General features: G+C 40.5%; 1 protein-coding gene across 1 annotated transcript in view; it reads left to right on the top strand.

Moving 5' to 3' along the window:
* Positions 1-1,212: 1,212 nt before the first annotated feature.
* Eaat1 (Excitatory amino acid transporter 1) overlaps positions 1,213-24,974 on the top strand; it is a 149,336-nt gene continuing 125,574 nt past the window's right edge. Inside the window, exon 1 of the mRNA XM_019051271.2 lies at positions 1,213-1,433. The gene's annotated coding sequence lies outside the window, so the exon portion shown is untranslated. The remainder of the gene's footprint in view (positions 1,434-24,974) is intronic.

Below are 24,974 nucleotides of genomic sequence, written 5' to 3'. Positions count from 1 at the left end.
ACGGGACCTTGGTAAAAACGCCAATATTTTTTATCGACTGTGGTAGAATTACCGAGATAAATTGGCAAAGTTACCGGGAATTGATTACCAATAAAAGTGGTATTCTTACCTGAAACAAAAACAGTAAAAATACCGGTTTTTACGTAAGCTTACCAGTCTGTCTTGGTAAAATTACCAATAATTTGTAAAAAAAAAGTGAGATAGTAAAGGTACTAACGGACCGTGGTAAAAACGCCGTGAATTTTTCTTCAGTGCAACCTTCGTCCCTTGGCCAAGGCAACGGAGCCTCCGAAAATTTCCGTAACACCGGCAACGAAATCCTTCCGATCCAAACCCTCAGACACCCCCTCGAAACCCCCACACGCCCCTTCGTAACCAGTGGCGTGGTGTGAATGATCGATTATCGATATTTCCCCATTTTAATCCGCGGTAAAGAATCGATTATTAAGGTGTTCGCTGCGAACACCCTGTTAATCGATCCTTTACCATAGGTTAAAATGGCAGATCAATCGATATATCGTCACCTTCTAGGCAAAGTATCACAAGCGCCATGCGACGTTTAAAAATTTCCGCTGCCATTTTATTTCTTTACTGAGAAATTGTGGGTTGAATCTGTTTGGAAATTTCACTAAATTTTATCGGCAGCACGAAGAAAATTCAGTGAAATTTTCGGACAGCTTCGTTGAACAATTTCTCTGTAAAAAAATAAAATGGCGGTGGAAATTTTTAAACGTCGCATGGCGCTTGTGATACTTTGCCTGGAAGGTGACGATTTCCCCATTTGAGTCCGCGGTAAAGAATCGATTATTAAGGTGTTCGCTGCGAACACACTGTTAATCGATCCTTTACCATAGGTTTCAATGGCAGATCAATCGATATATCGCAAAGCACGCCACGCCACTGTTCGTAACCGACAAGCACCTGGAGGCCGGAACCCAATCCGCATCCGTCGCCGAATTAATCAAAAGTCGAAAGTTTCGCTCCCGACACCCCCCTCCCCCTCTCGCCGGCCAACGCCTCCATTCCCACGAATCCGGAAAAGTTCTCACAAGCTCGCAGCGCTTTCCCGCGCGTGTCCCCCGGTGACCGGGGGGCTGCAGGGGGGGGGGGGGGGGCGCACGCATGCGGTAACGTAGCAACAAGTTGTTTGATAACAGGCTCCGGCCGCCCCTCGCCCCTGCCTCGCGTTCGAGAGCGAGATGGTTGTCGTGGTGAGAGGATCGAGGATTCGCCAGTTGGGTTCTCGCGCTGGGCGCCACCTGTTTCGTTCCCGCTCGAGCGCCACGTGTGTTTGTTGTGCTTCCCCGCGCCCGCGAGTGCTCCTGTTGATTCCGCGTTGATTTTTCGTCCGTTGATTTTTCGCATTGATTTTTCGTCCGTTGATTTTTTGGATATTGTGCACCGAGCCCCCGCCCGACTCGGAGTAAACCCAGGTAGGCCCCGATTTTTGACGACCGCCGGACTCCCGTCCTGAGCGAAAACGCCGTAAATCCATTCTCAGGGTGTCTACAAGTCCGGAAATACGCGGAAAATTTAAATGCTGGTTCAGCATTTAAATTATTAAAATAAACCGCCAAGTTTCAAATGCTGATTTTACAATACAAAAAGGTGACACAACATTTGAATTTGTTTGTTTAACAGTGGGCGTAGTTAAGTTAGCATTTCTTCAACTGTAAAATCAGCATTTAAAACTTTTCGGACATGTTTTTAACAATATAAATGCTAAATCGACATTTAATTTTTTTCCGTGTAGTACTGGTTTTTTAAGGGCGGTCCGGAAGTACTGAAAAAGTGCGGAAATTCTGCAAAAAGGTCCGGAATTTTCTTAAATTTTTTGTCATTTTTGTCGCAGTTACAAATTTTTGAAATTTTCCAATTTCGTCAAATGGAGGTACTATAAGAGTACGGATTTTGTTCTGTTGGAGGAGGTACTGAATTTCTCGAGAATGTACCGAAAAAGCACTGTAAAAGTACTTATTTTTGACCAGCCTGTTTTAGTAGACATCCTGAGCCGTGCAACGCAAAAACGCCGCCATTTTAAATTTTTTGGAAACAGTGTATCTTAGCAGAAAAACTTGTGTGCCTTGGGACAATGTTTTTACAATAATATTTTGCAAAAACTACCAAGAACTTTACCTGAAAACTTGAGGTGTATCGGTAGATACAGTTTTTATTTTATAAAGTATAAAGTTCCACAAAATGCGGGAAAATCTTGATGGATTTACGGCGTTCTCGCTTAGCACGGCAGCATTCTAAAGAGCGACGCCAAGAATGGCACAATTTGGGCCAGAAGGGATTTTTCTGAAACCGGGCCCAAACGATACCTTATGATACCCTAAAACTCTGGTAAAAATTTTAGCTTGAGTATACGCACCGTTTTTGAGAAATGGGGGGGCAAAGTTGCCAAATCGCCATCATTCTGGACAGCATTTTTACAGCAAAAAGACGGGAAAAATGGACGAAAAAGTTACACCATTGATGGGTTTGGGCTGTAAATGTTCTTATTGAGCCCCCGTGCATGTGATTGTCTTCAGTTTCAAAAATTTTGGACGTACAGTGGTCTAAAATGGGAAGAAATCGTGGACAGATAAGGATTCTTTGTCAAACTTTTTAAAAATGGAAGTAAAATTGTTGGTCTCCTGCAGAGATCATGGGGAACAATGTTCTTATCGGTCTTCAATGCATTCAATTGGGTTCAGTTTATCAAATTTTCATCGCACAATGGTCCAAAATGGGAAATTAGTGGACAAATTAAGATCTTCTGCCTAACTTTTTAAAAATGATGTACGACTATTGGTTTCCAGTAGACTTTAGATCCCAGAAAAATTCTTTAAATTCTTTTTTTGACTATTTAAATCTTTTTTACGTTTTTTCTCTCCACTTTTCTTTCTTTTTTTTAAATTTCTGAAAGTTTGCATATTTTATTGAAATAATGCTACAAAGTCTATTCTATAACAACGTTCTATAAACAATACGGTCTGACATATATAAATAATTAAAAAAAATAAAAACATGCATTTTTCCGGGATTTAAACTCTACTGGGGACCAACAGTTTGACAGAGGATCTTAATTTGTCCACTAATTCCCCCATTTTTGACCACTGTGCGATGTACATTTGTGAAGCTGAACACATTTTCATAAATTGAGGACCAATAAGAACATTGTTAGCCATGAAAACTGCAGCAGACCGAAAATTTTACTTCCATTTCTAAAAATTTGACAAAGAATCCTGATTTGTCGACGATTTCTCCCCATTTTGGACCACTGTGCGACCAAAATTTTTGAAACTGAACACAGTTAAATGCTTGGGGGCCCAATGAGAACATTTACAGCCGAAACCCATCAAATATTTGACTTTTTCGTCCATTTTCCCCGTCTTTTTGCTGTAGAAATGCTGTCCAGAATGATGGCGATTTGGCAACTTTGCCCCCTCATTTCTCAAAAACCGAGCGTATACTCAAGCTAAAATTTTAACCAGAGTTTTAGGGTATCATAAGGTATCGTTTGGGCCCGGTTTCAGAAAAATCCCTTCTAGCCCAAATTGTGCCAAAAAACGGTCGTTTTTGGCGTCGCTCTTTATTTAATCTTTTTACCGGAAAAATGTTTCACGAGTATCACCGAAAAACCAACGACCATTGATCCTCCTTAGTTTTAAAATAACTGTGGCATACCACTGCGAGAATTCTTTACGAAATGAAGCATGTTATAGTGTGATCAGATTTTCTCGTGATAGAACAGTACGTGCGGAAGAAAAATGCAGAGTGTTGATGTTGATTGGAGCTACGGCGCTTTTGCTGTAGACGGCAGCATAGTAAAGTCCAGTCACGTGATCAAATTGAGCCATCAAATTGGGCCTCTCATTGGTCGCATTCTCACCTCAGGCCTTTTTCCACCAATCAGAGCTTCAATTTGATGGCTCAATTTGATCTTGTAACTGGACCAGTAGAATATGGAGAATTTGGACGGTCGTTATTTATTGTTTCATCCAAGAGTGCTCTAAGAGCTAATTTCGCGGTTTTTTTTACATTTTTCCCCTTAATTTGGTAAATAGTATACGCTGCCTAGTGACGTTATCTGGCGGTATATTTCCATTTTTACCCATGCATTTTAGCAGATTTGATTATTTTCAAGGTGTTTACTAGTCAAGAATTTCCGGACAGTTCGAAGATAGTACTGATTTTTTGAGGGTGGTCCGGAAGTACTTGAAGAGTGCGGGAAATCCGCAAGGAGGTCCGGAATTTTTTCCTTCATACCACGCGTGTTTTTTAATTAAGCCTTGAAAGTATGCAATCCCTTGCGCGTTGATTTTTTGAGTAGTATTTGCCTGCAAGATCGCGATCGTAACATCATCTAGCCTCCAGTGAAATTTCGTGGCTGTGTCATTTTTGTCGCAATTCGAAAGAGAATTTCGAATTTTCGAATTTTTTTCAATCTCGTCAAATGGAGGTACTGAAAAAGTACTGAATTTTTCTGTCGAGGAGAAGCTGAATTTCTTGGGTATGTACTGAAAAAGTACTGTAAAAACACTGATTTTTGGTCAGTCAGTTTTAGTTGACACCCTGATTTTGTCATTTTTCCTCCAATAATTGTTCAATTTATGAACCAAGGGTATACCCTCGTGTACAGTTCAATCAGTGGTTTTGACTTGAATACGAAATCAATCAAATTTCAGACGCCTGCGAATTCTCCATTTACCCAACATTTAATAAATAAAAAAAAAAAAAAAAAAAAAAAAAAAAAAAAAAACCCAGGAAGTAGGAAGAAGAGGAAAAATTGACCATTCACAGGTTGAAGGCGTGGTGTCTAGGATTGGAAATCAAGGAATGAACGATCTCAGGGAAAGTAAGGGGAAAATCTGGGAAAATGTTTCAGATATATGAAATGAATAAAATTATTTTGTACACTCTCTTGCACATAGGTTTAATAGAATCACTCAGTTCGAAAGCCATTCCCATTTTCGAAAAATGAAATTTCGAAAGAGACGATAAGAATTGCGAAACAGCTATAAAAAGAGTGTTTCTACGCAGAAAAATGAACATCGTAAAAAACCCGAGTTGGGTCGTTTTCGAACCGAGAGACTCAATGGGGAAAGACGCCTTTCGGAGTAAAAATTTTATCATTTGATCTTGCATTATCTTCGGAAATTTTTCTCAATCTGTTCCGGAAACCGGGAATCTTTTTCTCTACCAATCAATGTATTTTTTGTTTTCAAAGTTTGTGGAAATTTTAAGGACCTATTGTTATGAAGGTTTATGTTATTGCACCTGAGCCGCTATTTCTTACGTCTTGAATGATATATTTGAATTTTCAGATCATCATAATGATAGAGAGGATTTCATCAATCGCGATAATATAAATATCAGGAACGCTTTTGGAATCATAAATTTGAATGTATGCCAAAGAATCGGCTGAAAAAATAAATAAAATTAAAAAAAAAACTTAATATGCATGTCTGCTATTCCTCAGAATAATATACTTTTTCCGAAGAAATCTCTGAGGAATGGGAGAGAACTTCGGTTTTCTCATCAGGGAATGAGCCTTTGAAAATCAGGGGAAAAATAGGGAATGAGTATGATCAAGAACTGTAGACACCATGGAAAGGTCTTTTGGTTCGCAAAAATCTAAAATTGAGGAAGTTTCTACACAAACAGCCCTAAAGTGATAACCTTGTCATGAAAAACGCATTTGAGTGGAGTTAAAAATTGTCGATTACTTGTTTCGTTTTTGGGAAAATGAATGAGTTTCCTTGAGCTCTCATCGTGAGGACGCTAGTCAAAGAAGATTCCCATAAAGATTTATGAATGATCTGTATTTGTGTGAAAAGGTTTTGGCTTATAGGCTGATTATTCGCAGAGGTCTCCTTAATTGACAACAGGACGTCCGTAGATGAGTGTTTTCCAAACGATCTTGTCGATTAAAAACGCTAAAATAGTAAAGTATAACATAAACATGGTATAGTAATAAAGAGTCTAGGAAAATCTGGGAAAGTCGCGAAGTTTTAAGTTAGATTCGCGAGAGAGAGAGTGAAAAAAAACTCACGGAATTGCCTCGAACTCGGAAAATCAAGTCAACATATACTTTTTTAAAAGTAATGTGGATTAAAGTGTCCCGGGTTGCTTCGTAAATTTTTGTATCTTAATCAGTAGATGCAGCGCTCCACGGTGGTTTTACCAACTCCTTGATGCAACTATATCTACTCTACGGATGTCTGTATTGCATACGCGTGAAACTGAAGGCGCTTTGGATCCCCTCGCTCCCACGCTCTAGCTCCATGATGCCGTACCAAGGAAAAACGCCGTATGAACATTTGAGAGTCGCCAAATTTCCACGAATAAAACTTGTATCTCTGAAGAAATTTATGCGTATTTCTCCTTGAAATTTTCACACATTTTAAATTAAATCACGAACGAAATCTCCTCAAAAATTGGAGGAGATCTATTCAGACACGGAAAAAAATAGGGTAGTCGACACAATCAGCAGCTATAGTTAAAAATGCGCCGGCTACCGTGCGGTAGTTACGATAACTACCGCGGTGGAGGTCACAACGAACCCGGTAGTTACATTAAGGTGATTCGATGGATGCCATATTTTGTGTCAGAACGGCATGCGATGTATCGCATCAGTTGGTTCCATTTTTTCAGCTATTCGTCATTTTTCTCCGATTTTGAGATCGAAATTCTGTTGTCAGGAGACTAAAGCACTCACTTACGAATTTTAACAAATAAATTCAACGTAATAAAGACGTGGTTTTTTTAGAGAGAAAATATCGCATTCAAGCAAAGAAATTCAACGTAGTAAAGGCGTGTTTTTTTCAGAGAGAAAACATCGCATTCGATACTGATATCGAAACTGCACTTGAGTGCGATATTTTCTCTCTAAAAAAACCACGTCTTTATTACGTTGAATTTATTTGTTAAAATTCGTAAGCGAGTGCTTTAGTCTCAACAGAATTTCAATCTCAAAATCGGAGAAAAATGACGAGTAGCTGAAAAAATGGAACCAATTGATACGATATATCGCATGCCGTTCTGACGCAAAATATGGCGTCCATCGAATCACCTTAGCAATCATGGATGTTGACGTAACTACCGGGTTAGTTATGACCTCCACCGCGGTAGTTATCCTAACTACCTCACGGTAGCTGGCGCATTTTTAACCAGCCGCTGGTTGTGTCGACTACCCTATTTTTTTCCCGTGATTTGTCCCTAAAAATTCGTGATTTGTCGAGGGAAATTTGGCAACGCTTGATGGTTCATACGGCGTTCTTCCTTCGCTCGGGAGCATGGTAGAGAAAAACCCGGAACGAGATGCTTACAGACTCCTCAAGCCCCAGTCCCGATCGGAAGGTGCTTTAATATTTGATTCCATTTTCGAACTCGGGACGGCTCGTGGGTCTATCAGCCCCGTGCGTTTGATGGGATTTTAATGGGAATCTGATGGTGTTAAACCCGCGGCAACTTTTAAGCCACCCTCGAAAGCTCCCGGCTTCGCAGTTCCGGAATGGGCTTCGACTCCCGCGGAAAGCTATTAACTGTAGGCTCCGGACTCCAGCTTTTATAATTCGGATTGTCTCGTCACTCAGGGCGTGGATTGGAGGGGAATCTTCAGACATTCAATGCACCTTTGAATAAGTCCATTGCATACGAGAGATACTGCCACCGGTTTCTTTTTTTGTACATATAGGTAAAATCGCACACAAATTACCTTGAGTACGCATGAGCCGATTATTTTCCAAATCACGTGAGTGCCAAAATCGCGAGTGCGAGGAAAACATGACAAACCGTTTTATTAGCTTTGTTGACGATCTTCACATTCCAAAAAACGTATGTTCTTTTAGAATGCTACACCGAAAAAGGAGAGGTACTGTAGGAACATCCTGGATGTTAAAAAAATGTGCGACAACTCTTGGATGTTGTCATCACCTTTCTAACGGCTGTTAAATTAACATCCTAGGGTGATACATGGCGATTAAATCGCTACTTATTGCAATTTTTGGTTCGATAAAATCGTGATTAATTTTCATTGTGAAATATCGTGATTAAATCGCCGTATATCGCGATTTTTATCTCAAAAATATCGCGATAAATTGGACCGAGTTTAACAGAAAGGAACCAAGCCACATCAGCCATTGCCAAATTTAACTGGGCGCAATTAAATTTTTTACGAGAGAACGTTTGTGCGGATTCCTTTGAAATTTTCAAGGAATTTGCTTCAAGTTATGGAGATTTTTCACTGAAATGTTCTCGAAAATCCGCGCAATCGTTTTCATGTTAAAAATTAAATTGCCTAATTTTTGGCAATAGCTGATGAGGCTTGGTTCCTTTCTGTTTAATTGGTCCAATTGGCGGGCAATAAAAGTGCGATTTTATCGCCATAAGATCGAGGATAATCGCTCAGATGTTGATAATCCTGACGATTTTATCGACGACAAAATCGCAATATATGATGCCTTATCTGTAACAATGGCGGATGTAAAAAATTACCTTTTCAAAACACGCTATTTTCTCAAAATTTTCTCGGTGCCAAGACAGTTTTTTGAACGTGTTTCAAAAAGGCAATTTTTTCACATCCGCCATTGTTACATGTAAGTCCTTATATAGCGATTTTCCCGTTGAAAAATGCTACTTGGGCATGTGATCCTGAGACTTCAAACACGTATTTCCCGAAATAGCAAAAATTGCACTTATGCGCCTCGTCCTCCAAACCCCTCCATTGAAAACTTCCCGGCGGCAATTCTTAAAAACTGCCGTAATGTATCTTCTCTGCGCGAGGAAAATTTTGCGAAAACTTCAAGCTAAATCCGCGAGAAGTCTGCAGATACTTCTCGGCGCCGGGTGAACGTTCGCTTCCGACGAACGGTCCCGCAGAATGTTCAATCGAGTTGACCGTTTTCTTCGATGATGCAACGTTATGATTTTATCCGTGCCTCTATTAGTTCTCCACGTGCCACTCGTATCTCGTCCATCCGAAATTAAACGCCAGGTCAAAGGCTATCGCTCCAGACTCTTGAGTGATCTCACCTCTCATTTGCCGCGACTGCACTTTACCATGTCCGAGCGCTCACCACTCGAAAGTTCCGCTTTTCACCGGTCCTCGATTCGTTCTAGAAGTTCGCTTCCTCCTCGATCGGTCGTTACGACTTAAAGGTTCAGTTCAGTTACACGATCTAACTGAGCCGTCAAACTGAAGCTCTGATTGGTGGAAAAAGATCTGAGGTGAGGATGCGACTAATGAGATGGCTCAATTATTTGATCGTGTAACTGGACCTTTACGCGCAAATGGACCACTTGACAAGGCACAAATTTCAGCATTCTGATACATATTTTCTCGCCAGAATTTCACGTAAAGCACTATTCTCGTAGCGAAAATTACTGATATCAACTGCTAGCTGAGATATCAACGTTTTCATTTTACATCGGTCACGGGGAATAGAGAATTTGCAGATGTCTGAAGTTTGACGAATTTCGTGTTTAAGTGGAAACTACTGAGTGAACGGAACACGAGGATACCCTTGGTTCATGAATTGAACAATTATTGGAGGAGATATGACAAAATGATCTAATCTGCTAAAATACATGTGTTTAAATGGGAAATGCCGCCAGATGACGTCACTAGGCGGTGCATTTCCACATTTTTACATCTATATTTATTCTACTTCCCATATCAGAAAAAATATTATAAAAGATACTGTAAAATCAGTTCTATATGCACTTTCAGATGAAGCAATAATAAATTTGCATGCAACTTCTCCGGTTGAATTTCCCGGTCACAAGAAACGCAATACTCAACTTGAGTCAAATCGCGCTCTACAACGGTTTTGCCAGGCTTCTCAACAATCAAGCATTTGATCATTTCCCACCCTTTATTGTTCAAAGTGTAAACAATTTGCTGTAGCTGAGCCAAAGTGTCAAGATTGAGATTGGCATATTTTCGTATCGCAGAGACTGCCACGGTAACATTTAGTTTGCGATCTGACGTACGTAGACCATTGTGTTTTCATGAGCGGGAGGTTTGAATTCACGCGTCAAAAAACTTTAACTATCTTGGTTAGGAGTCAATTTCAGTAATTTTCGTCGCACGAATCATGTTTTACGTTAAAGTTTGGTTAAGAATCGTGCATCAGAATGCCTAACGTCGTACCTTGCTTCAGTGAATCGATAAGTGATTCACCTCGTCGACGTGATTCATAGTCGCCCATTAAACAGCTCCTCTCTCTAGGAAACGGGAAAGTGCCTTCAATTTCAGGTTTGAATTCTCGCGTCAAGAAGCGTTTTATATCTTGGCAAGGAGTTAATTTTAGTAATTTTCGTTGCACGAATCCTGTTCCACATTAAAATCTGGTTTAGGAACATGATCAGAATGCTTAACTTCGTGCTTTGTCTAGTGGTCCATTTTTCTCCAGTCTTCATGTTTACCGATCGTAGAGTGATTCTAAGCTGAACGAGTTGGGACTCCGGGGGGAATGTGTGGTGGGGGCTCCTCCCCCCCCCCTCTTCAAGCCTAGGCGGAGCCAAATCGTTTTCTATGGGGGGCCTTGCGCCTTGCCCCCATTAAAAATTATACTCAACCCTAACTCCTCCCACCGAGGAGTGGAGATGCATGAAATACACGCCTACACGGAGGGGGTCGGGGGCCCCTCGCGGAAATTTTTGGAAATTGACACAATTTTAGATGCGTTTTAAGGCTACTGCGACGCCAACTGTAGGCATTTTGCAAGCCCCAGTCTCGGATTTTAGCCTGGGTTCATCTGTGGAATTTGAAAATTAAATGAGAAGAAAATTATTATTTACATGGGAAACCCTTTCGCGCTTCCTACTTTAATGAATAATAATAAAAAATAATTTTAAAAAAACCTTTTTGTGATGGGAGCCTTAGGGGTGTCGTCCCGGGTACCTTCTTCCTCCCCCCCCCCCCAAAGAAAATAAAGAATCCGGCACTGTGTTTCTCAACAGATCGCGCTAAGCAAACCATTCATATTCCGGTACAGATTGCCTATTCTACAAGGCAATTTAGACTAAATTTCTAAATAAACCCTATCATAATATCACCAATCTTAATGACAATGGTAAAAGCGTATCTAACGAGCTAAAAATAAAAAAATAAAATAATAATTTAGTGTTTACAACCACCTACATGATGTTAAAACAACAAGCTAACGATGAAAGTACAACTCACAAAAACTTTCTTATTTTTTTGCTTTTAGCTCGTTTGGTACATCTTTTACAATGTCTTTAATAGCTTGGCTAGCCAAATTTGGCATTAAAATGTATTAATGATTAAATTAATAATAATTCATCAGGATCCGAAGGAACGTACCATTCAGGAATTCGCGTAGACTGTAGAGCGTCTTGTGCCAATGTTAGTTTACTTCAGGAAAAGTAAAGAAGTTGAACGCTGAAATGCTGCAAATAAACACAGATTTATTAAAAGTCTTCCGCATGACCAATGACTTATCCATACACATGAATGCACGTGACTTGTGCACGAGACTTGCACTTGAATAACGCCGTCGATAACTTCACAACTTGGGTCCGAACTAGGATACAACTATTCGACCTCGGAGGATGTCCTTGGTGCATATCCAACGGATTGAAGGCGTTTTGGTTTTTGTCTTGCCCTCGAATGGATTTGGAATAACGCGCTGCGCCTTTTCAAGTTCCTGATATTATTTCGATTGAGGATCAGTTGCGTAGCGTTTTTTGCAAGAAATCGATTGATCTGCCATTTAAACCTATGGAAAAGGATCCATAAAGGGACAGGATGTTCGCAACGAATACCTTAATAATCGACTCTGTACCGTAGCTTCAGATGGGGACTTATCGAAAATCAACCATTCACGCCTCGCTACTGTTGAGAATGAGTTAATCGCTGAAGTTATAGAATTTTTCCTTTCTTCTTCTTCCTTTTTTTATATCGATCACCTCCGGCAAAGTATCACAAGCGCCATGCGACGTTTCAAAATTTCCGCCGCCATATTATTTTTGTACATAGAAATTGTTCAACGAAGCTGTCCGAAAATTCCACTGAATTTTCTTTGTACCGCCGATGAAATTCAGTGAAATTTTCTAATAGATTCAACCAACTATTTTTCTGTAAAAAAATAAAATGGCGACGAAAATTTTGGAACTTCGCATGGCGCTTGTGATACTTTAGCCGGAAGGTGATGACCTATCGTCGAAAAATGCGTATCTGTATTACAATGTCTCAAAATCCCCGATTTTTTAAGAGAGAACCAACCAAAATGTCTCCATAAAATTTTCTGTGAATGTTTGAATGAGTGCGAAGAAAGTCCGGATTGAATTACAAGAAAAACTGTCGATTCTTTTTCTTTTAATAGATACAACTTCAGCGGAAATGTATATCGTCGCAATCGGAAATACCCACTTTTCGACCATAGCCATCGATTTATATGTCTCAATGTATGTGGATAGAAAATTAGAGAGCGAACTCCAATAAATGAAGGAATGGGTGTAAAAAAACCTTAAACGAGGAAATTCCTTCCCCTCGAACGATCATTTTTTCGAAGGTCCACGATCAGAGGCCTGGAAAGTTCTAATAAAGAGCTGACAAGAATGAAAAGGCGAGGGCTTTCCAAGGAAAGGGGCAGTTGAGTGTTGAGTGGATCAGAGTGAAAGACGCGGCAAAATTGCCAAATTCAGAGCATGAACCAACATTTTGTACACCGTGCTAAGGAAAAACGCCGTATGAGCCCTCAGACGCTGCCATATTTCCCTCAATAAAAACTTAATTTACTGGGATAATTGTGAATATTACCCTCTAATTTTTTCAGAAAATTTTGTTCGTAATTTTATCTTGAACGTCTGAAAATTTCAAGGAAAAATACGCATGATTTTTCTTCCAAATCCATGTTTTATTCGGGGTTATTTGGCAACTCGTGAATGTTCATACGGTGTTTTTCCTCAGCACGGCAGCGTGTTTCAGCGGGAAATGTGTAATTCCAGTCGGTTTGGCAACAAGGCGGGGAGGGTGAAGAAAACTAGGCGGTAAGTGAAAAGAGCCGTGAAGATACGGGGGTCGGTTCTGAACTGCGCACAGTGGATCGAGTCAATCAGAGAGGTCGAACATGAAAGTTTTGACCAAAACTGTAAATTTTGATGTTTATTTCGTCACATTTTAAATTTCAAGGGGTGCTTCAGGAAGTAAATTTTACGAGGAAATCAACGAAAGCACTTTTAGAACCTCAAAGTTTTGTATAAACGGAGTTATGAGTGTTTAAAGTTTCCAAATTTTGTCCGACCTTTTCTTTTGACTGGATTCACTGTGCGGCGAGGAGGAGATAGAGGGGGAAGTTTTGGACAAAAGAGACTCGAATGGCACGCGTCTGGGCCTCATCAAGGGGAAATGAAAAGATATCAAGTACGGCGCGCGGCGCGGCGGGATGGAGTCTTCTCAAAGTTCATTTTCGCGGGGAGCATTTTTAGGGAGTTAAATGACTGGAAAAATTAGGGGAGCTCTCCCTGGCTTCTTTACAGCTCAACGCCCAGAACCCTTTTATTTCACATAATAGTAGCTTCAGCGTCGCCGGAACGTGTATCATATCAGTACTGCCGTGCTAAGAGAGAAAGCCGTATGAGTCTTCAGACGTTGCCGAATTTCCTCTCATAAAAACAGAATTTACTAGGAAAATTGTGAATATTTTCCCCCAAAATTTTCAGACAATCGTGTACGCGGTTTAATCTAAATTATCGATGAGTAAATTGCGTCAAAAATACATGTTTTAAAAAGGAAAATTTGGCAACTCTCGAATGTTATCATATCAGTATACTGCCGTGCTAAGGGAGAAAACCGTATGAGTCTTCCGACGTTGCCGAATTTCCTTTCATAAAAACAGAATTTACTAGGAAAATTGTGAATACTTTCCCCCAAAATTTTCAGACAATCTTGTACGCAGTTTAATCTAAATTATCCATGAGTAAATTTCGTCAAAAATACATGTTTTAAATAGGAAAATTTGGCAACTCTCGAATGTTCATACGGCGTTCTTCCTTAGCACGGCGGAATCGTTACTGACATATTTGAAGCGCTGGGTGTAAATCCGGCATTTCTTGGTTGCAGTGTCTCAGAATTAAATAATTAAAACGAATGCATGGAATTCGGTAAATTGTTTACTGAATTTTCTTCGAAATTTTACAGTGCTGAAAACTAATATTTAAAAAAAAAAATGTGCCCAATCGTTTCCTCTCTAAACTATAAATTAGCAGGAGAGATTCTGAAACTCCGCAACCTGCAATAAATGCTCTTTTTGCACTCAACGCCTCATTTCGTCGCCCTCCAGCCAAAGTATCGCAAACGGAATTCTCCGTTTAAAATATTCTGCCGCCAAATTATATTTATAGAGAAAAAGTTCGACAAAGCTGGCCGAAAATTTAACTGAATCTTATTTTGTGCTGCCGATAAAATTCAGTAAAATTCTCAAACAGATTCAACCAACTAAGTCCCTGTAAAAAATAAATGGTGGCGGAAATTTTGAAACGCCGCGTGGCGCTTGTGATATTTGGGTCAGAATGTGACGATTTGTCGTATTTGTCAGGTTGCCTCTGAAACACGTAGAATACGAGTGGAAAAATAAGAAATCGCATAGGTTTTTTTATGAAGTTTTAGTGTATTTTCCGAAGGAAATACACTATTGCATTCTCCCATGATGTCGGACCCAGACCTGAGACATTGTGAAGAGCACCGATCACGGGTCGTAGATCACGAAAATATATGCTATTCAAATTCATGTGTATATATATATGTATGTATATATGTATGTATATATGTATGTATGTATGTATGTATATATGTATGTATGTATGTATGTATGTATGTATTTCCGCCTTTTGAAGATTTTTCGATTTTTGAGTGGTTATATCTTTCTTACGTTGAAAGATATTTTGACCAATTTTTTTGCATTTTGTAGAGACTCATTAGGACTACTATTCTGCGAAAAAAAATTGAAATTTGAGGCAATAGATTTTGAGGGGTGGGGCTCGAAAGCCGGGGGAGGTGAAATCTTGTCCACTCGATAACTCGAGCGAAAATGAATATTTTGAGCTGAAATTTTTATAGGTGGTAGTTCTCCCCTAGGACTGGTTTGGTATTGAATTTGAGCTAAATCCGCCGAGCCGTTTGAGAATGGCGAGCTTTGAAAGTTTTAGGCGAGGGGTGCGCGGCATGAGGGGAGCCGACCGGAGCAGGGCCGCACAGTGGGTCGGGGGAGAAAGTTTTTGGACAAGCTGATCGTCGCACAGTGGGTCAGGGGGAAGAAGTTTTTGGACAAACTTTTCGTCGCACAGTGGGTCAAGGGAAGGAAGATGCTGGATAAATTGTTCGTCGCACAGTGGGAATAACTGTGCTGCTCTTATGCCTCAAGAAATTAATTCATTCCCTTACAGATTGATCCCCCCCCCCCTTCGGAAAATACACTCTTCCCGCGGTGGACGCGCGGGTCGCTTAAGAAGACAGAACAACTGGAATGGACACTCAAACTAAAAAGCGCGCGCGAAGCGCGCGTCCTGGGGGGGCTTGGGGGGGCGAAGCCCCCCCAAAAAACCGGCGCGGAGCGAAGCGGAGCGCCGGTTTTTTCTATGTCCAGGGACATATCGATGGCTGAGGTGCGGAACCACGTAACTCCATTGCGGTTTTTCAAAATGTCCGCTTTTATTTTAATTTTTCGAGAAGAAACAAGGCAACTTCATAGCTTGAAATTTTTACAGATTATTCTACCGATGTAAAAGAAAAATCGAGGGAGTTTTCGATGAATTACATTGACTAATTTTTCAGGGAAACCATAAATGGGCTGCATTTTGCAAATAGGAACTATAAATTCTGACCCGGTTTAAAAACAACGTATGTGCCATCAATTTCCCTATACGCATAAGTGTTTTTTCAGATGAGCCAAACTTTATAGTTCCAAATTGAAAAATGCAATCCAAATGAAGTAGACAGGAAGTCTACGACTTCGGAAACGGAGATACGTTGTTTCGCACTTTGGCTGTCGATGTTGATGGCTGAATTCGAGAATGCGTACCCATCTCGGATTGCAACGTGGTTTAAAGTTTCTACACACGTATATTTTTTTAAAGGGAAAGAGTAATTTTTCCCATTCACTCTGAATACATAAATCACACAAAAGTTTGAGGAAAACTTTTGATTAATTTTCCCTGACGTAAATAAAACAAAATCGGAGTATTTTAAACGTCGCAAGTGAGTTGGACATTTTTCCGCATTCAACCATCGAATATACACAAACACAAATGAATGTGCCAGTCGATAAATGCATCTCAACTTGGGTTCAAAACTTGGATACAACTATTCGTCCTCTGAAGATGCCCTTATTGCATAACCGATGAGTTGAAGGCGTTTTGGTTTTTTCTTGCCCTCGCTCACAGTACTGGGCTAGCGCACCGCGCGCATTAAGTAGCTAATGCCATAAATACTTTGATGAAAAATTAGACTGTTTCTTTAGACGTAGCGGCGTTGCAAGCATGTGTATCGTGTAAAATTCTTATATTAAAAAAACCATCACGCTTCGTGAATTTACGATGAATATCAACCGTGTCTCTCTAAGAGAGGTATTTGGTATGTCGAAACATGGCTTTTTAACGGATCTTTTCATTTTTGTGGTTTCACTTCGGTCAGAGAATATTAAATTTTAATTAACCACGTATAAACTTCTGATTTTTACCAAAAATTTTGTTTTTCTGAACCAAAACTCCGAATCTTTAACGGAAAACTTCGATTACCAAATAGCAGCGATCGCGATAAGTTGCGATTTGATTGGAGAATGTATCGCGATTTTATCGACTTCGATTTATTGCAATACGATCGGATAAAAAATCGCGATTTCATCGCATACATTTTCCAATAGAATTGCGATTTTATCGACGACGATTGATCGCAATACTATTGAACAAAAAATTTGAAATTTTAGATAAAGTTTCAATTTTTTAGAACGCGATACCGAAGAGATTAAAGTGCGTCAAGATCGATGACAATCGGTCAGATGTGCTCATAGCGGTTTTATAGCAAAAATTGTAGAATAATGGCAACTAAATTTCTAAATATCGCAATTTTTCCGTTAAACAATGTACCTCGAGCGATTTATCATCAATTTGGCGCTTCCTGAAGTAAGAAGCTTTTTGAGAAACGACTGCGCGATCATGGTTGCACGGGTGAAATGGTAAATATGAAATATTGAAAATTTCCGTGAAATACTTCATGAAATTTCACAAAGTTGTGAAAAATATGAAACATATGAAGCATATATTTTCAGGGGAAGGGTATGCAGCACACTTTAAAAAACACAGAAAAAAAACAGCTGCCTTTCATTTAATTTTGTTTTTAACTTCGAAAAATATTTTTCAATTTTTTTCATATTTTTCAATATTTTTCATATTTTTCAATACTTTTTATATTTTTCAATATTTTTCATATTTTTCGGTTAATTAATGAAATATTTCACCTGAAATTTCAAAATTGTATTTCTCGTAAAAAATTGCAACCCTGACTATGAGACAATCCATAGGGCCTCCCCATCGAAAAGAGCTGTCTAAGGAACGACGAGAAACACAGCCCTTAAGTTCTTTCCGCAATAAAGCGCTCGCCAGAGTTTAGGAGAACCAACCACGATGCGGCCGGTTGTGCAAACGCCCGACGGATTTGGCTGTCAGATTCGGATGCCTGCGGATTCACATGATCACATCCTCGCTTCCCCGAAGAAACGGCGTAACTTGATTTCTCTGTGAGCCTTGTTCGCCGTATAACCACACGCTTTCCGGGGTTCGTGAGGAAGTTGAGTTACGCCCTTTTGCCGGAGGAGCGACGACATGTGTGCGTACGAGTCATTTGCATATGTGTGTGTGCGTGAGCGTGAGAATGAGGTCAGAGCATGGGAATCTGACCCTCTCCGCTTCGCGCCGCACATTGGATCGAGTCTATTGGGGATTCGGACAAAATTTGGAAACTTTGAATGCTCATAACCAGGGCGGCAAAATTTCATGGAAAATAAACTCGAGAAATTTTACGTGAAATATTTCCTGAAATTTCAGAAATTTATGAAATATATTGAAAAATACCGGTTCCTTTTCATGTTTCGCAAAATGTAAAAATTGTGACTTTTCTCTATTTTTGTGTGTTTGAGTGCGAGTTACATAGTCTGTGGCAAAATTTCATAGAAAATTAAATCTTGAAATTTCACGTGAAATACTTCATGAAATTTCAGAAATTTATGAAATATATTGAAAAATACCGGTTTCTTTTCATGTTTCGCAAAATGTAAAAATTGTGACTTTCTTCTATTTTTGCGTGTTTGAGTGCGGGTTGCATACCCTAGCCCCTGAAAAATATGAAATATTTTACAGCCTCTTAAAATTTCATGAAAGATTACAATGAAATTTCCAATCTTCCATTTCTTTCTTACGTTTCATACCATCCTGCTCATAACTCCATTAGGTCTTAAAAGCGGCTTGATTGGATTTCTCGTAAAATTTACGATATGAAGCACCCCTTATACTTTAAAATTTGAAGAAATGAACATCTAAATTTGCAGTTTTAGTAAAAAAATTCTCGTCCGAGCTCTCTCAATGACTGGATCCACCGTGCGGCATCTACCGAAATACGGAATCCTCTGAAATTTAGCCTAGTCGTGCGGGTTGCGTGCCTCCCTGGGGATGGCGACCGCGGTGTCGCTCGCAACTACAAACAACGTGTGTTGACATTAGGGAAAAAAGAAAGGGAGGAATCCGTTGGCATTGATAGCGGTGTTTCAACATCGTCCATCTCTTTTTTGTCATGGGAACGGAGTTCCCCATGATATTAGAATCGTTCCGTTGCTTTCGCTATGGGATTCCCTATACCTCTGCGACCTTGAGCGTTTCGCCCAGTCTCCGATTTTTGGTTGATTTTCCGATGTATCAAAAACCGTTGTATTTTTTAGCCAATCATGTCTCTACGTCAAGTTGTGTTGATTGCTAAAATTCGCTTTCAGCGAGTTTTTTTCCACCTTAAGATGTCGTGTCTGACTGGTAAATCTGCGCAGAACCACGAAGTTCCGTTTTTAGGCAAATTCTTTTTTTTGGGAGGTTCTGATTGGTTATTTTTCGCCATCAGTTTTCTGTTCGTTGGTGCAAAAGATCGCCTACCTCGGTGTTCTTGAGAAGCCGCCATTATCCCACCTCAAATTTTAAACATAGATATAAAGAAATAATAACCATCGTACAAGGTGGAAAATTGCTCTGGAGGACCCGTTACGGATATATGAGCCAAAATCAGAACTCGATTGATGGATTTAATCCATGAATACAGAAATATTGCCTCAGCTTACTGCCGCGATCGCAAATCCATACTGAGATGAACCTTGTGACATATGACAGCATAGGTAAACAATGTCTCACAGAGTAATGCGCTTTAATCCGATGTCTCTTATGACGCCAGTGGCCGAACTGCCGAAATCTCAAGGTCGTCTTTTGTGAAGCCCCGCTCAGCGTCCGAGATCACTTAACTGTGCTATTTTCTCCCATCGCTCTCATACGGCGAGATGGCTCAGTCAGCAGAGACACCATTCTGACGTCGGGTAAATGTCACTTTTTGTGCGAGCGGGGGTTCGAATCTCGCAGGGGACAGTTAATTTTTACTGGTTGTATTGAATGTTTTAGACCAATCATCAAACAATAATTAATACTTGGCAACTTAGGAAGCACATAGGTCCCTTATGATGCGTATTCAGGCATATGTGTAGAGTAAAAATATCATACGTAGGGTGTCCCAAAAGTACCGGGACTGGTTCTGTAACTTCAAAAGTAAGATAGATACAGACATGATTTTGGTCTCATTTTAAAGATCAACTCAATACCTATCGATTAAAACCAAGATCAGCTCAATCGGATAAAAATTGACCGAGTTATGACAATTTGAAATTAGTGAGGAAAGTTTACCCCTACGGTTTTTAGGAAGATTTTTCGCTTACCAGGATTCAAAAAGTTAATATTCGTATCCACTTTCCTCCGAATCTTCCATAACTTCCTTTTGCTTTTCAAAGTACCGTCCATCAAACCGGATGCACTTTTTCATGCGCTCTTGCCACTTATCCAACATTGTTTTCCTGAATTCTTCCTCTGGGATGGCGTTGAAAAAGTTTTGAATTGCATTCTGGATTTCGGTCTTCGATTCGAATCTTCGTCCACGAAGCTCCTTTTTAAGTGTAGGAAACATCCAAAAATCACATGGAGCCAAGTCAGGGCTGTAAGGGGGATGAGGGATTGTTTCAACTCCATTTTTACTCATAAATTCACGTGTTAAGCTCGATGTGTGAGGCCGCGCTTGTCTTGATGGAGTATCCACGAAGCTTTCAAGTCCGACCGTTTCCGGGAAATGTGCATTCTCAACTCCTTTAGCACTTTGCAATAATACGCACTGTCAACTGTTGTGTTTGGTGGTACAAAATGTTGATAAATGACACCTCGAAAATGAAAAAAACACAATAAGCATCACTTTATAGGCCGACTTTTCGATTTACGGCGATGAAGAATCTTCCTTAAAAACCGTAGGCGTAAACTTTCCTCGCTGATTTCAAAGTGCCATAACTTGGTCAATTTTTATCCGATTGAGCTGATCTTGGTTTTAATCGATAGGTATTGAGTTGATCTTTAAAATGAGATCAAGATCATGTCTGTATCCATCTTACTTTCGAAGTTACAGAACAAGTCCCGGTGCTTTTGGGACACCTTTTGTATACTTTACGCCGAATAAGCGAACCTGAAACTTAAATGCGGTAACTTCCGAAAACCATAAATAATCCAACGAAAATAAATAATTGGTACATAACAGCTTTCTTGTATGCAAAGAAAATAATTAAAAATGTTAAAAAAGAGATGTCAACACAAAATTACATAGCCCCTTCAATTCAGAAGATACTACAAACGAACTGTACCTTAACATTTTCATATCCCAGAAGCTAACGTTCCCATGACGAATATTGCTATCGCTAGCGATTGCAAAATCCAACTTGTCTTCTTCTTTATTCTTCTCGAGGGAAATCGAAGCACTGAAAAAAAAATTCTTGAGATATTATCTCGACTTAAAGCGTTATTTCTTGTCGACAAAGTTTGGTTTTTTTTACGATACCCCCCCCCCCTTTCATCACCAAAACCTAAAAGAAAGAGCCGTCATTGTTGGGTCATAAAAGATTCACGAGCCGTCACCACCAGAGACATATAGAGACCCTCCAGTAGCTTCTCAGCGACAGGTGGATACTTTTACATTCAGCGATTCACCCCCTCCTTATGGGCAATTATTTGGGGGCAAAAATCATCTCATATACGTACCTACTAGGAGAATGACGAGCTTCGCGTGACGTTAAAAAACAAAAAAATTTGTACCAAACTTCGGTTTTTTTGGCAAACGAGATACTCAACACTTTATTTAACATCCATCTTTAGTACAGTGAGTACCTATACTGCTGTAACAGCGAAGAGAACAGTAGGTGTCAAATTTCCGAAATCGAGTTTCCTCCAAAATTCGTCTAATCTCTTTTCATCAAAGCGCCTTCAGTTTTACGCGTATGCAATATGGACATCCCTAGAGTAGATATAATTGCATCAAAGAGTTGGTAAAACCACCGAATTGCCGTGATATCGAAGAGAGCAGTAGGTGTCAAATTTACGAAATTCAGTTTTCTTCAAAATTCGTCTAATATCTTACAGACGAAATCGCTGAAATTAGCTAAAATAGCAAAATCCATGTCATTTTTATGAAAACGAGACATTTGAGAAAGCCGCAAGTGGGCAAAAAATGACGTGGTTTCAAGTAAGACAGCAGTAAGTGACATTATTTCTCAAGGGAGCCAATGAAAACAGTGCATTTTAGTAGAATGCCGCCATTTCCTGCCACTTTCTGACCTGAAAATATGTTTGTTGTGTGTCCAAAATGTGTCCAAAATGTGTCCAGAATGATCGACTATCGACACTTCTCCATTTGAAGCTGCGGTAAAGAATCGGTCATTAAACAGGGTATCTAGCATCAAGATTTTCCCGATTTTCCCGATTTAATCAGGATTTGAGGTCAATCAGGATTGAATCCCGATTTCATCAGGATTTGAGGAAAAATCGGTCGTAAAATCAGTATTTGCGAAAAGTCGGCCGTCCGATCGGATTTTTTAATCGAGCTATTTTTGTGAAGTCACATTCGGCCCCGCAAAAAATCAGAATTTAATCAGGATTTAGAAAAATTATGAGATCAGGATTCAGAAAAATTATGAAATCAGGATTTAGAAAAATTAGGAAATCAGGATTCTGCTGTCTAAAATCAGAAAAATCAAGATCTCATCAGGATTTCCCATAACGAAAAAAAACTAGACACCCTGTTGAAGTGCACGTTGCGAACACCTTATTTCGGTTTAAGTGACCGATCAATCGATACATCGTAAAGCACGTCAAGCCACTGCAGCTCCCCATGTAGGTACTCTAGGTGGCTCAACAGTTGGACCACATTTTGCAATAAGGAACCACTTTTTCTGGCTCATTTTAGAAACAACATATGTGACATTGGTTTCCCTAAGCAGAAAGGTGCTTTTATGGAGGAGCCAGAGATAGTGGTTCCTTATTGCAAAATGTAATCCAGTTGAATATTGTAGTCCCGAAAGTAAAAGCCTCCACCATTGCCAAGATCCCAATGGATGTTCTCTCTTTGTCTCTGGTCACGAGCATACTGTCCCTACAAAGCGCGGTTGGAGAGTGTGGACTGGTTCGACATGAATAGGACGTATTTCTGCCAATCTGAACTAAGTACACTTCGGCATGAGCCCTGAGATCCATAAGAATCTATGCTTAACAGGGCTCACGTCATAATGCACATAGTTCTGTTCGGGGGATATAGTCCAATAGGAGGGTCCAATTGATACAGCTCGACTAGGTTGGAGCTAGGGACTGGCTCAACACGGAGCGGCTGGGCATGATCCCCCGGGCGGCGGCGACAGGCAGGATGGCTGAGTTGCGGCTCATTTGCATATCCGCAACGGAAGGACGGGCGTCACGGGCGTCCACGGCCACCGGCTCGCGCGGGCGTCACGGGAGTGGGTGCTCCCCAACCCGCCAACTCGGAGTCCATGCCCATGCCCAAATTTGACCGTCATCCGTCCACGCGGCCCCCAGCCTTCCCTTGTGTCTCAGCTCACTTTTGCTACAACGCAACGGGCAAGTCCCGAAACCCATGACCCTAAGAGTACCTGTATAGGGAGAGTATGGACAGATCTGAAACTCCGAAAGTCCATCAGGCCTTCACCGATGCCTCCGCGAATAAAGGTAGGGCCCAAAAGGGCAGCCAACCTATGAATTTCGAATGTCCAGAGCGATTTACAAATACAATTGTTACGAGCCGTCGTTTAGAAAGCATGTATTTGACTTACTTTGCATAAATTTACTTATTTTTGCGAAAGAACGCTCATTTATGTACATTCTTAGCCATCTTGGTTAGAATTGAAATCTGTAGGCTGGCAGTCAAATTTTGTGTGTTAGAAGTTGCTCAGAAGGGTGGCTGCACTTTTGGGCCCTAAGCCCTCCATGAACCGATCTGTCCATACTCTCCCTATACAGGTACTCTAATGACCCCCAGCGTCCTTCGTCATCATCCAAAGTCATGGCTCATGATTTTGTGACACCCGTGTGACGGAAACCGATTCAACTTTGGGAACGGGTCCTTCAGAGGGATTTCAGTATTTGGATCGCATTTTGCAAAAAGGAACCAAGGGCATTGTCATAACGATGAGATTGAGCAAACACTATTTGCGATAAATCGCTGAAATCGTGCAAAAAAGTAATTTTCAAAGCTCAAGTGACGTGGTCAAACTGGCATGCGATACATCGCATCGACTATAGGTCAAAAATCTTGGCAGATTTTAATTTGTTATATAGCCAAAAACGGACGATAGCCCGTGCGCATTAGCCTAAAGAATCATTCGAATACAATAAATTGGTTAAGTGTAGGAAAACGGAAGCAAAATCTCGTTTGGAAAAAAACCTCGCATTCGATATAGTTATCGATTTCCGTATCGAATGGGAGGTTTTTTCCCAAACAGAATTATGCGTTAAATTCCTACTTTCTGCAATTTTTTTTAGAATGATTCTTTGGGCCCATTTGCAGGGGCTATCGTATTTTCTTGGCCAACAATTCAAAATATGCCGAGGCTTTTGACCTAATTGGTTCGATATATCGCAAACCAGTTCGACCACCACACTTGAGCTTGAGGTATCACCCTAAGGAACGGCTATGAATACGACCCTCACTTTATCTTGTTTCACATGGTTACTTTTAAAAAAGAGGTACCCCTTTTAAACATAGAGTATACATAGAGTCGTAATGTAAGTGGGAGAGCTGGTGCCACTTTTAAGCATTGTCCATGTCCCGAATTCCGAGACTCCTGTGTGACGCCGGGTCACTTTTTCGATACATAATCGATTGTTTGCTATACACGGGTACCCGGCCATCCGATGAAAACAACAACAACAACAAAGGAGATAGGAATTACCACGTATTCCACACCGCCATTTTGGATCGAAAATGTATCGAAAAAGCGACCCGAACTCGGCGCACACCGGGCTCGGAATTCGTCGAGCAGAACATGGCGCCAGCTCTTCCATTTACATTACGACTCTATGTGCTCTATGCTTTCAAATCACAATGGCTTATTTTTTATACAAGATGGCCCAAATCCGAGATGAAATGCGAACTGGCGAAAATAGTGAGCCCTCGTGGCGGGGTGCTCCGGCCGGAAGTGCATCTTCCGCTCGAGTCATCACTACACCGGAATGCCGAATATCTTAGGTCTCCTCTCCCATAAAAGCGGGGTGCGGGGTGGGGTCGAGGGGTGAGGAGGGTGATATCAATGAGCGATGCCTCGTGACATCCTCCGCCACAAATTGATGTGCAACTCCGTTTATTAGACTCCCGCGCAATTAACTGTCCGGCCGCAATTTTA

This window comes from Bemisia tabaci, chromosome 9 (assembly GCF_918797505.1).
Source record: "Bemisia tabaci chromosome 9, PGI_BMITA_v3".
In the NCBI taxonomy this organism is placed as follows: Eukaryota; Metazoa; Arthropoda; class Insecta; order Hemiptera; family Aleyrodidae; genus Bemisia; species Bemisia tabaci.
Note: the sequence above shows the minus strand (reverse complement) of the source record. Positions and strands in the feature narration are given on the sequence as shown.